General features: G+C 35.1%; 11 non-coding genes across 11 annotated transcripts; all 11 read right to left on the bottom strand.

Annotated features, from left to right (window-relative positions):
• Positions 1–1,363: 1,363 nt before the first annotated feature.
• Positions 1,364–1,470, bottom strand: LOC148514264 (U6 spliceosomal RNA). The gene has a single exon (XR_015879778.1). It is a non-coding gene; the product is annotated as a U6 spliceosomal RNA (small nuclear RNA).
• Positions 1,471–1,993: 523 nt separating this feature from the next.
• LOC148514263 (U6 spliceosomal RNA) lies at positions 1,994–2,100 on the bottom strand. Its single transcript, XR_015879777.1, has one exon. It is a non-coding gene; the product is annotated as a U6 spliceosomal RNA (small nuclear RNA).
• Positions 2,101–3,631: 1,531 nt separating this feature from the next.
• Positions 3,632–3,738, bottom strand: LOC148514262 (U6 spliceosomal RNA). Its single transcript, XR_015879776.1, has one exon. It is a non-coding gene; the product is annotated as a U6 spliceosomal RNA (small nuclear RNA).
• A 523-nt stretch (positions 3,739–4,261) lies between these two features.
• Positions 4,262–4,368, bottom strand: LOC148514261 (U6 spliceosomal RNA). The gene has a single exon (XR_015879775.1). It is a non-coding gene; the product is annotated as a U6 spliceosomal RNA (small nuclear RNA).
• Positions 4,369–5,899: 1,531 nt separating this feature from the next.
• LOC148514260 (U6 spliceosomal RNA) lies at positions 5,900–6,006 on the bottom strand. Its single transcript, XR_015879774.1, has one exon. It is a non-coding gene; the product is annotated as a U6 spliceosomal RNA (small nuclear RNA).
• A 523-nt stretch (positions 6,007–6,529) lies between these two features.
• Positions 6,530–6,636, bottom strand: LOC148514259 (U6 spliceosomal RNA). The gene has a single exon (XR_015879773.1). It is a non-coding gene; the product is annotated as a U6 spliceosomal RNA (small nuclear RNA).
• A 1,531-nt stretch (positions 6,637–8,167) lies between these two features.
• LOC148514258 (U6 spliceosomal RNA) lies at positions 8,168–8,274 on the bottom strand. Its single transcript, XR_015879772.1, has one exon. It is a non-coding gene; the product is annotated as a U6 spliceosomal RNA (small nuclear RNA).
• Positions 8,275–8,797: 523 nt separating this feature from the next.
• On the bottom strand, positions 8,798–8,904 carry LOC148514257 (U6 spliceosomal RNA). Its single transcript, XR_015879770.1, has one exon. It is a non-coding gene; the product is annotated as a U6 spliceosomal RNA (small nuclear RNA).
• Positions 8,905–10,435: 1,531 nt separating this feature from the next.
• On the bottom strand, positions 10,436–10,542 carry LOC148514256 (U6 spliceosomal RNA). The gene has a single exon (XR_015879769.1). It is a non-coding gene; the product is annotated as a U6 spliceosomal RNA (small nuclear RNA).
• Positions 10,543–11,065: 523 nt separating this feature from the next.
• On the bottom strand, positions 11,066–11,172 carry LOC148514255 (U6 spliceosomal RNA). The gene has a single exon (XR_015879628.1). It is a non-coding gene; the product is annotated as a U6 spliceosomal RNA (small nuclear RNA).
• A 1,531-nt stretch (positions 11,173–12,703) lies between these two features.
• LOC148514254 (U6 spliceosomal RNA) lies at positions 12,704–12,810 on the bottom strand. The gene has a single exon (XR_015879768.1). It is a non-coding gene; the product is annotated as a U6 spliceosomal RNA (small nuclear RNA).
• Positions 12,811–13,171: the final 361 nt, after the last annotated feature.

Below are 13,171 nucleotides of genomic sequence, written 5' to 3'. Positions count from 1 at the left end.
TAGCCATCGATTTCCATACATACCACAGTGAAACAAATTATGAAAATTGGCATGTAGAGGTTCATTTCTTCAAAACCATAGACCGTACTAAGCTAAAATTGCTTCTTTGCATTCTTTGGCTAGGATGGCACTTGACAAAAATGGGTGCTCTTTGCCAGGCACCCCTGTGCATCTAAGCAGCCAGGTTTCCAGACATCAGCAAAATCTCCAGCCAAAAAAACATTTACTGCCCATTAAATAACCATTCTTTTTTATAACTTTATAGTTTATAGCATTTAGTTTAGGGAGACTAAAGAATTTTACTTCTAAATGTTTTTAGTTTATAATACTAATCATATGCTAATCACCATTTATGTAATCGGTTAATGTCAAATAAGTGGGCAAAAAGGTCAAAAATGACATAGTTTACACTTAAAATGTATTTGTTGCTAAACAAATTTGGATATATGCAAATTATGTAACTGCTAAACTTTAAGATTGTAAATTAAGTATTGTGTGCACTATCTTTTGGCTCAATTAACAATAAAAGTAAAAAATACAGATGAAAAGCATATGGTAAGTATTGTAAATTAATAATATATATATATTTTGAAGCCACAACTTGGTCTCCCTAATTGTATTGGTATATGATTTAAACTAGCCCTAACATTTTATTTTTATTTTTGTACATTCTGTTAGAGGTGCTTATGTGTTGTGAATGGCTCCTTGGTTTGACATCTAATACATTATGTGTTCAGCTCTTATTTTTGTGGAGCAGAGTTAAAAAAAGAATTTTTAGAAGTCTAGTATATCCATGGGTGTTTGGGGAGTTTCTTGATGGAACATTATGTGTAGAGGGAGAAGCTAGGCATTTGTTCTTTGTGGAAAGGGTCTTAAATCTCATGCATTAAGCAAATTAGGTGATTGCAGCATGCACCATGGGCTTCAATAATTATATATTAGCAGATTTGATTTGCTGGAGATTGTGGTTTTGTACTGTACAATTGTCTAGAGTTATGAATAGTTATTGGATAAAGAAAGATACATTTTTCCACTGTACCAAGCAGAACCTATTGGGTGCAGCAGTGCATATTCATGCCTTCAGACCTGGAGTGACTTGGAGGGGGCACCTGTCCCTTACGTTTCCGCTTCGACCAATAGATACACCCCTGCAAGTTCAATAAGAATTGAAGGTGGCTAAATAATTTTCTAAGTTTAAATATAACTGAGGCAGTCTGCACAATTCACACAATGATAAGTCATGTCTAACTGATGACATCATACAAGAGTTGGTCGATTTGTTCTTTGCTTGCAAAACTTCTTACCTTTTTATCTGCAGGTATCATTAAGTGGAAAAGAATTAATTTGTCCAGAGCTATATACGTAAAATATGGAACGCTTCACGAATTTGCGTGTCATCCTTGCGCAGGGGCCATGCTAATCTTCTCTGTATCGTTCCAATTTTAGTATATGTGCTGCCGAAGCAAGCACATTCCAAAAGCAAAGTCCTAAGATATATATACCCCACCATGTGCCTCAAGATTGATCTTAGGGAGAGTAAAAGATGGAAGTTAAATTCAGATGGGGTTTCAAAGACTGGAGAACACTTTACAATAAACAAGATAGAGCTACTTACTGGCAAAAAAATTCAATATCCCATTAAGGAAAGGCCACCAATTTCTATACGTACCACAGTCAAATAAATTATGCAAATTAGCATGTGGAGGTTCATTTCTTTTGGAACCATAGGCTGTACAAGATTAAAATTGCTCCTAAGTACAGAACAAGTGAAGTAGGAATGGAAAGTGGCAAAATAGTTTTCTAAGACTTAATAGAAGTACTGAGACAACCTGCACAATTTAGACAAGAATTGAATTTGAAAATGATATGTCATGTCGAACTGATTTTGTCATAAAAAAGTTGGTCGATTTGTTCTTTGCTTGCAAAATTTCTTGACTTTTTATCTGCAGGTATCTTAAGTGGAATCGAATTAATTTGTCCAGAGCTATATACCTAAAATATGGAACGCTTCACGAATTTGCGTGTCATCCTTGCGCAGGGGCCATGCTAATCTTCTCTGTATCGTTCCAATTTTAGTATATGTGCTGCCGAAGCAAGCACATTCCAAAAGCAAAGTCCTAAGAGTTATATACCCCACCATGTGCCTCAAGATTGATCTTAGGGAGAGTGAAAGTTGGAAGTTAAATTTAAATAGGGTTTTATAAACTGGAGAACATTAACAAGATAGAGCTGCTAACTGGCAAAAAAATTCAATATCCCATTAAGGAATAGCCATCGATTTCCATACATACCACAGTGAAACAAATTATGAAAATTGGCATGTAGAGGTTCATTTCTTCAAAACCATAGACCGTACTAGGCTAAAATTGCTTCTTTGCATTCTTTGGCTAGGATGGCACTTGACAAAAATGGGTGCTCTTTGCCAGGCACCCCTGTGCATCTAAGCAGCCAGGTTTCCAGACATCAGCAAAATCTCCAGCCAAAAAAACATTTACTGCCCATTAAATAACCATTCTTTTTTATAACTTTATAGTTTATAGCATTTAGTTTAGGGAGACTAAAGAATTTTACTTCTAAATGTTTTTAGTTTATAATACTAATCATATGCTAATCACCATTTATGTAATCGGTTAATGTCAAATAAGTGGGCAAAAAGGTCAAAAATGACATAGTTTACACTTAAAATGTATTTGTTGCTAAACAAATTTGGATATATGCAACTTATGTAACTGCTAAACTTTAAGATTGTAAATTAAGTATTGTGTGCACTATCTTTTGGCTCAATTAACAATAAAAGTAAAAAATACAGATGAAAAGCATATGGTAAGTATTGTAAATTAATAATATATATATATTTTGAAGCCACAACTTGGTCTCCCTAATTGTATTGGTATATGATTTAAACTAGCCCTAACATTTTATTTTTATTTTTGTACATTCTGTTAGAGGTGCTTATGTGTTGTGAATGGCTCCTTGGTTTGACATCTAATACATTATGTGTTCAGCTCTTATTTTTGTGGAGCAGAGTTAAAAAAAGAATTTTTAGAAGTCTAGTATATCCATGGGTGTTTGGGGAGTTTCTTGATGGAACATTATGTGTAGAGGGAGAAGCTAGGCATTTGTTCTTTGTGGAAAGGGTCTTAAATCTCATGCATTAAGCAAATTAGGTGATTGCAGCATGCACCATGGGCTTCAATAATTATATATTAGCAGATTTGATTTGCTGGAGATTGTGGTTTTGTACTGTACAATTGTCTAGAGTTATGAATAGTTATTGGATAAAGAAAGATACATTTTTCCACTGTACCAAGCAGAACCTATTGGGTGCAGCAGTGCATATTCATGCCTTCAGACCTGGAGTGACTTGGAGGGGGCACCTGTCCCTTACATTTCCGCTTCGACCAATAGATACACCCCTGCAAGTTCAATAAGAATTGAAGGTGGCTAAATAATTTTCTAAGTTTAAATATAACTGAGGCAGTCTGCACAATTCACACAATGATAAGTCATGTCTAACTGATGACATCATACAAGAGTTGGTCGATTTGTTCTTTGCTTGCAAAACTTCTTACCTTTTTATCTGCAGGTATCATTAAGTGGAAAAGAATTAATTTGTCCAGAGCTATATACCTAAAATATGGAACGCTTCACGAATTTGCGTGTCATCCTTGCGCAGGGGCCATGCTAATCTTCTCTGTATCGTTCCAATTTTAGTATATGTGCTGCCGAAGCAAGCACATTCCAAAAGCAAAGTCCTAAGATATATATACCCCACCATGTGCCTCAAGATTGATCTTAGGGAGAGTAAAAGATGGAAGTTAAATTCAGATGGGGTTTCAAAGACTGGAGAACACTTTACAATAAACAAGATAGAGCTACTTACTGGCAAAAAAATTCAATATCCCATTAAGGAAAGGCCACCAATTTCTATACGTACCACAGTCAAATAAATTATGCAAATTAGCATGTGGAGGTTCATTTCTTTTGGAACCATAGGCTGTACAAGATTAAAATTGCTCCTAAGTACAGAACAAGTGAAGTAGGAATGGAAAGTGGCAAAATAGTTTTCTAAGACTTAATAGAAGTACTGAGACAACCTGCACAATTTAGACAAGAATTGAATTTGAAAATGATATGTCATGTCGAACTGATTTTGTCATAAAAAAGTTGGTCGATTTGTTCTTTGCTTGCAAAATTTCTTGACTTTTTATCTGCAGGTATCTTAAGTGGAATCGAATTAATTTGTCCAGAGCTATATACCTAAAATATGGAACGCTTCACGAATTTGCGTGTCATCCTTGCGCAGGGGCCATGCTAATCTTCTCTGTATCGTTCCAATTTTAGTATATGTGCTGCCGAAGCAAGCACATTCCAAAAGCAAAGTCCTAAGAGTTATATACCCCACCATGTGCCTCAAGATTGATCTTAGGGAGAGTGAAAGTTGGAAGTTAAATTTAAATAGGGTTTTATAAACTGGAGAACATTAACAAGATAGAGCTGCTAACTGGCAAAAAAATTCAATATCCCATTAAGGAATAGCCATCGATTTCCATACATACCACAGTGAAACAAATTATGAAAATTGGCATGTAGAGGTTCATTTCTTCAAAACCATAGACCGTACTAGGCTAAAATTGCTTCTTTGCATTCTTTGGCTAGGATGGCACTTGACAAAAATGGGTGCTCTTTGCCAGGCACCCCTGTGCATCTAAGCAGCCAGGTTTCCAGACATCAGCAAAATCTCCAGCCAAAAAAACATTTACTGCCCATTAAATAACCATTCTTTTTTATAACTTTATAGTTTATAGCATTTAGTTTAGGGAGACTAAAGAATTTTACTTCTAAATGTTTTTAGTTTATAATACTAATCATATGCTAATCACCATTTATGTAATCGGTTAATGTCAAATAAGTGGGCAAAAAGGTCAAAAATGACATAGTTTACACTTAAAATGTATTTGTTGCTAAACAAATTTGGATATATGCAAATTATGTAACTGCTAAACTTTAAGATTGTAAATTAAGTATTGTGTGCACTATCTTTTGGCTCAATTAACAATAAAAGTAAAAAATACAGATGAAAAGCATATGGTAAGTATTGTAAATTAATAATATATATATATTTTGAAGCCACAACTTGGTCTCCCTAATTGTATTGGTATATGATTTAAACTAGCCCTAACATTTTATTTTTATTTTTGTACATTCTGTTAGAGGTGCTTATGTGTTGTGAATGGCTCCTTGGTTTGACATCTAATACATTATGTGTTCAGCTCTTATTTTTGTGGAGCAGAGTTAAAAAAAGAATTTTTAGAAGTCTAGTATATCCATGGGTGTTTGGGGAGTTTCTTGATGGAACATTATGTGTAGAGGGAGAAGCTAGGCATTTGTTCTTTGTGGAAAGGGTCTTAAATCTCATGCATTAAGCAAATTAGGTGATTGCAGCATGCACCATGGGCTTCAATAATTATATATTAGCAGATTTGATTTGCTGGAGATTGTGGTTTTGTACTGTACAATTGTCTAGAGTTATGAATAGTTATTGGATAAAGAAAGATACATTTTTCCACTGTACCAAGCAGAACCTATTGGGTGCAGCAGTGCATATTCATGCCTTCAGACCTGGAGTGACTTGGAGGGGGCACCTGTCCCTTACGTTTCCGCTTCGACCAATAGATACACCCCTGCAAGTTCAATAAGAATTGAAGGTGGCTAAATAATTTTCTAAGTTTAAATATAACTGAGGCAGTCTGCACAATTCACACAATGATAAGTCATGTCTAACTGATGACATCATACAAGAGTTGGTCGATTTGTTCTTTGCTTGCAAAACTTCTTACCTTTTTATCTGCAGGTATCATTAAGTGGAAAAGAATTAATTTGTCCAGAGCTATATACCTAAAATATGGAACGCTTCACGAATTTGCGTGTCATCCTTGCGCAGGGGCCATGCTAATCTTCTCTGTATCGTTCCAATTTTAGTATATGTGCTGCCGAAGCAAGCACATTCCAAAAGCAAAGTCCTAAGATATATATACCCCACCATGTGCCTCAAGATTGATCTTAGGGAGAGTAAAAGATGGAAGTTAAATTCAGATGGGGTTTCAAAGACTGGAGAACACTTTACAATAAACAAGATAGAGCTACTTACTGGCAAAAAAATTCAATATCCCATTAAGGAAAGGCCTCCAATTTCTATACGTACCACAGTCAAATAAATTATGCAAATTAGCATGTGGAGGTTCATTTCTTTTGGAACCATAGGCTGTACAAGATTAAAATTGCTCCTAAGTACAGAACAAGTGAAGTAGGAATGGAAAGTGGCAAAATAGTTTTCTAAGACTTAATAGAAGTACTGAGACAACCTGCACAATTTAGACAAGAATTGAATTTGAAAATGATATGTCATGTCGAACTGATTTTGTCATAAAAAAGTTGGTCGATTTATTCTTTGCTTGCAAAATTTCTTGACTTTTTATCTGCAGGTATCTTAAGTGGAATCGAATTAATTTGTCCAAAGCTATATACCTAAAATATGGAACGCTTCACGAATTTGCGTGTCATCCTTGCGCAGGGGCCATGCTAATCTTCTCTGTATCGTTCCAATTTTAGTATATGTGCTGCCGAAGCAAGCACATTCCAAAAGCAAAGTCCTAAGAGTTATATACCCCACCATGTGCCTCAAGATTGATCTTAGGGAGAGTGAAAGTTGGAAGTTAAATTTAAATAGGGTTTTATAAACTGGAGAACATTAACAAGATAGAGCTGCTAACTGGCAAAAAAATTCAATATCCCATTAAGGAATAGCCATCGATTTCCATACATACCACAGTGAAACAAATTATGAAAATTGGCATGTAGAGGTTCATTTCTTCAAAACCATAGACCGTACTAGGCTAAAATTGCTTCTTTGCATTCTTTGGCTAGGATGGCACTTGACAAAAATGGGTGCTCTTTGCCAGGCACCCCTGTGCATCTAAGCAGCCAGGTTTCCAGACATCAGCAAAATCTCCAGCCAAAAAAACATTTACTGCCCATTAAATAACCATTCTTTTTTATAACTTTATAGTTTATAGCATTTAGTTTAGGGAGACTAAAGAATTTTACTTCTAAATGTTTTTAGTTTATAATACTAATCATATGCTAATCACCATTTATGTAATCGGTTAATGTCAAATAAGTGGGCAAAAAGGTCAAAAATGACATAGTTTACACTTAAAATGTATTTGTTGCTAAACAAATTTGGATATATGCAAATTATGTAACTGCTAAACTTTAAGATTGTAAATTAAGTATTGTGTGCACTATCTTTTGGCTCAATTAACAATAAAAGTAAAAAATACAGATGAAAAGCATATGGTAAGTATTGTAAATTAATAATATATATATATTTTGAAGCCACAACTTGGTCTCCCTAATTGTATTGGTATATGATTTAAACTAGCCCTAACATTTTATTTTTATTTTTGTACATTCTGTTAGAGGTGCTTATGTGTTGTGAATGGCTCCTTGGTTTGACATCTAATACATTATGTGTTCGGCTCTTATTTTTGTGGAGCAGAGTTAAAAAAAGAATTTTTAGAAGTCTAGTATATCCATGGGTGTTTGGGGAGTTTCTTGATGGAACATTATGTGTAGAGGGAGAAGCTAGGCATTTGTTCTTTGTGGAAAGGGTCTTAAATCTCATGCATTAAGCAAATTAGGTGATTGCAGCATGCACCATGGGCTTCAATAATTATATATTAGCAGATTTGATTTGCTGGAGATTGTGGTTTTGTACTGTACAATTGTCTAGAGTTATGAATAGTTATTGGATAAAGAAAGATACATTTTTCCACTGTACCAAGCAGAACCTATTGGGTGCAGCAGTGCATATTCATGCCTTCAGACCTGGAGTGACTTGGAGGGGGCACCTGTCCCTTACGTTTCCGCTTCGACCAATAGATACACCCCTGCAAGTTCAATAAGAATTGAAGGTGGCTAAATAATTTTCTAAGTTTAAATATAACTGAGGCAGTCTGCACAATTCACACAATGATAAGTCATGTCTAACTGATGACATCATACAAGAGTTGGTCGATTTGTTCTTTGCTTGCAAAACTTCTTACCTTTTTATCTGCAGGTATCATTAAGTGGAAAAGAATTAATTTGTCCAGAGCTATATACCTAAAATATGGAACGCTTCACGAATTTGCGTGTCATCCTTGCGCAGGGGCCATGCTAATCTTCTCTGTATCGTTCCAATTTTAGTATATGTGCTGCCGAAGCAAGCACATTCCAAAAGCAAAGTCCTAAGATATATATACCCCACCATGTGCCTCAAGATTGATCTTAGGGAGAGTAAAAGATGGAAGTTAAATTCAGATGGGGTTTCAAAGACTGGAGAACACTTTACAATAAACAAGATAGAGCTACTTACTGGCAAAAAAATTCAATATCCCATTAAGGAAAGGCCACCAATTTCTATACGTACCACAGTCAAATAAATTATGCAAATTAGCATGTGGAGGTTCATTTCTTTTGGAACCATAGGCTGTACAAGATTAAAATTGCTCCTAAGTACAGAACAAGTGAAGTAGGAATGGAAAGTGGCAAAATAGTTTTCTAAGACTTAATAGAAGTACTGAGACAACCTGCACAATTTAGACAAGAATTGAATTTGAAAATGATATGTCATGTCGAACTGATTTTGTCATAAAAAAGTTGGTCGATTTGTTCTTTGCTTGCAAAATTTCTTGACTTTTTATCTGCAGGTATCTTAAGTGGAATCGAATTAATTTGTCCAGAGCTATATACCTAAAATATGGAACGCTTCACGAATTTGCGTGTCATCCTTGCGCAGGGGCCATGCTAATCTTCTCTGTATCGTTCCAATTTTAGTATATGTGCTGCCGAAGCAAGCACATTCCAAAAGCAAAGTCCTAAGAGTTATATACCCCACCATGTGCCTCAAGATTGATCTTAGGGAGAGTGAAAGTTGGAAGTTAAATTTAAATAGGGTTTTATAAACTGGAGAACATTAACAAGATAGAGCTGCTAACTGGCAAAAAAATTCAATATCCCATTAAGGAATAGCCATCGATTTCCATACATACCACAGTGAAACAAATTATGAAAATTGGCATGTAGAGGTTCATTTTTTCAAAACCATAGACCGTACTAGGCTAAAATTGCTTCTTTGCATTCTTTGGCTAGGATGGCACTTGACAAAAATGGGTGCTCTTTGCCAGGCACCCCTGTGCATCTAAGCAGCCAGGTTTCCAGACATCAGCAAAATCTCCAGCCAAAAAAACATTTACTGCCCATTAAATAACCATTCTTTTTTATAACTTTATAGTTTATAGCATTTAGTTTAGGGAGACTAAAGAATTTTACTTCTAAATGTTTTTAGTTTATAATACTAATCATATGCTAATCACCATTTATGTAATCGGTTAATGTCAAATAAGTGGGCAAAAAGGTCAAAAATGACATAGTTTACACTTAAAATGTATTTGTTGCTAAACAAATTTGGATATATGCAACTTATGTAACTGCTAAACTTTAAGATTGTAAATTAAGTATTGTGTGCACTATCTTTTGGCTCAATTAACAATAAAAGTAAAAAATACAGATGAAAAGCATATGGTAAGTATTGTAAATTAATAATATATATATATTTTGAAGCCACAACTTGGTCTCCCTAATTGTATTGGTATATGATTTAAACTAGCCCTAACATTTTATTTTTATTTTTGTACATTCTGTTAGAGGTGCTTATGTGTTGTGAATGGCTCCTTGGTTTGACATCTAATACATTATGTGTTCAGCTCTTATTTTTGTGGAGCAGAGTTAAAAAAAGAATTTTTAGAAGTCTAGTATATCCATGGGTGTTTGGGGAGTTTCTTGATGGAACATTATGTGTAGAGGGAGAAGCTAGGCATTTGTTCTTTGTGGAAAGGGTCTTAAATCTCATGCATTAAGCAAATTAGGTGATTGCAGCATGCACCATGGGCTTCAATAATTATATATTAGCAGATTTGATTTGCTGGAGATTGTGGTTTTGTACTGTACAATTGTCTAGAGTTATGAATAGTTATTGGATAAAGAAAGATACATTTTTCCACTGTACCAAGCAGAACCTATTGGGTGCAGCAGTGCATATTCATGCCTTCAGACCTGGAGTGACTTGGAGGGGGCACCTGTCCCTTACGTTTCCGCTTCGACCAATAGATACACCCCTGCAAGTTCAATAAGAATTGAAGGTGGCTAAATAATTTTCTAAGTTTAAATATAACTGAGGCAGTCTGCACAATTCACACAATGATAAGTCATGTCTAACTGATGACATCATACAAGAGTTGGTCGATTTGTTCTTTGCTTGCAAAACTTCTTACCTTTTTATCTGCAGGTATCATTAAGTGGAAAAGAATTAATTTGTCCAGAGCTATATACCTAAAATATGGAACGCTTCACGAATTTGCGTGTCATCCTTGCGCAGGGGCCATGCTAATCTTCTCTGTATCGTTCCAATTTTAGTATATGTGCTGCCGAAGCAAGCACATTCCAAAAGCAAAGTCCTAAGATATATATACCCCACCATGTGCCTCAAGATTGATCTTAGGGAGAGTAAAAGATGGAAGTTAAATTCAGATGGGGTTTCAAAGACTGGAGAACACTTTACAATAAACAAGATAGAGCTACTTACTGGCAAAAAAATTCAATATCCCATTAAGGAAAGGCCTCCAATTTCTATACGTACCACAGTCAAATTAATTATGCAAATTAGCATGTGGAGGTTCATTTCTTTTGGAACCATAGGCTGTACAAGATTAAAATTGCTCCTAAGTACAGAACAAGTGAAGTAGGAATGGAAAGTGGCAAAATAGTTTTCTAAGACTTAATAGAAGTACTGAGACAACCTGCACAATTTAGACAAGAATTGAATTTGAAAATGATATGTCATGTCGAACTGATTTTGTCATAAAAAAGTTGGTCGATTTATTCTTTGCTTGCAAAATTTCTTGACTTTTTATCTGCAGGTATCTTAAGTGGAATCGAATTAATTTGTCCAAAGCTATATACCTAAAATATGGAACGCTTCACGAATTTGCGTGTCATCCTTGCGCAGGGGCCATGCTAATCTTCTCTGTATCGTTCCAATTTTAGTATATGTGCTGCCGAAGCAAGGACATTCCAAAAGCAAAGTCCTAAGAGTTATATACCCCACCATGTGCCTCAAGATTGATCTTAGGGAGAGTGAAAGTTGGAAGTTAAATTTAAATAGGGTTTTATAAACTGGAGAACATTAACAAGATAGAGCTGCTAACTGGCAAAAAAATTCAATATCCCATTAAGGAATAGCCATCGATTTCCATACATACCACAGTGAAACAAATTATGAAAATTGGCATGTAGAGGTTCATTTCTTCAAAACCATAGACCGTACTAGGCTAAAATTGCTTCTTTGCATTCTTTGGCTAGGATGGCACTTGACAAAAATGGGTGCTCTTTGCCAGGCACCCCTGTGCATCTAAGCAGCCAGGTTTCCAGACATCAGCAAAATCTCCAGCCAAAAAAACATTTACTGCCCATTAAATAACCATTCTTTTTTATAACTTTATAGTTTATAGCATTTAGTTTAGGGAGACTAAAGAATTTTACTTCTAAATGTTTTTAGTTTATAATACTAATCATATGCTAATCACCATTTATGTAATCGGTTAATGTCAAATAAGTGGGCAAAAAGGTCAAAAATGACATAGTTTACACTTAAAATGTATTTGTTGCTAAACAAATTTGGATATATGCAAATTATGTAACTGCTAAACTTTAAGATTGTAAATTAAGTATTGTGTGCACTATCTTTTGGCTCAATTAACAATAAAAGTAAAAAATACAGATGAAAAGCATATGGTAAGTATTGTAAATTAATAATATATATATATTTTGAAGCCACAACTTGGTCTCCCTAATTGTATTGGTATATGATTTAAACTAGCCCTAACATTTTATTTTTATTTTTGTACATTCTGTTAGAGGTGCTTATGTGTTGTGAATGGCTCCTTGGTTTGACATCTAATACATTATGTGTTCGGCTCTTATTTTTGTGGAGCAGAGTTAAAAAAAGAATTTTTAGAAGTCTAGTATATCCATGGGTGTTTGGGGAGTTTCTTGATGGAACATTATGTGTAGAGGGAGAAGCTAGGCATTTGTTCTTTGTGGAAAGGGTCTTAAATCTCATGCATTAAGCAAATTAGGTGATTGCAGCATGCACCATGGGCTTCAATAATTATATATTAGCAGATTTGATTTGCTGGAGATTGTGGTTTTGTACTGTACAATTGTCTAGAGTTATGAATAGTTATTGGATAAAGAAAGATACATTTTTCCACTGTACCAAGCAGAACCTATTGGGTGCAGCAGTGCATATTCATGCCTTCAGACCTGGAGTGACTTGGAGGGGGCACCTGTCCCTTACGTTTCCGCTTCGACCAATAGATACACCCCTGCAAGTTCAATAAGAATTGAAGGTGGCTAAATAATTTTCTAAGTTTAAATATAACTGAGGCAGTCTGCACAATTCACACAATGATAAGTCATGTCTAACTGATGACATCATACAAGAGTTGGTCGATTTGTTCTTTGCTTGCAAAACTTCTTACCTTTTTATCTGCAGGTATCATTAAGTGGAAAAGAATTAATTTGTCCAGAGCTATATACCTAAAATATGGAACGCTTCACGAATTTGCGTGTCATCCTTGCGCAGGGGCCATGCTAATCTTCTCTGTATCGTTCCAATTTTAGTATATGTGCTGCCGAAGCAAGCACATTCCAAAAGCAAAGTCCTAAGATATATATACCCCACCATGTGCCTCAAGATTGATCTTAGGGAGAGTAAAAGATGGAAGTTAAATTCAGATGGGGTTTCAAAGACTGGAGAACACTTTACAATAAACAAGATAGAGCTACTTACTGGCAAAAAAATTCAATATCCCATTAAGGAAAGGCCACCAATTTCTATACGTACCACAGTCAAATAAATTATGCAAATTAGCATGTGGAGGTTCATTTCTTTTGGAACCATAGGCTGTACAAGATTAAAATTGCTCCTAAGTACAGAACAAGTGAAGTAGGAATGGAAAGTGGCAAAATAGTTTTCTAAGACTTAATAGAAGTACTGAGACAACCT

Source organism: Taudactylus pleione, unplaced genomic scaffold (assembly GCF_031769625.1).
Source record: "Taudactylus pleione unplaced genomic scaffold, aTauple2 ptg000262l, whole genome shotgun sequence".
NCBI lineage: Eukaryota > Metazoa > Chordata > Amphibia > Anura > Myobatrachidae > Taudactylus > Taudactylus pleione.
The sequence above is the reverse complement of the archived record's forward strand: the minus strand, read 5'-3'. Positions and strand labels throughout refer to the sequence as shown.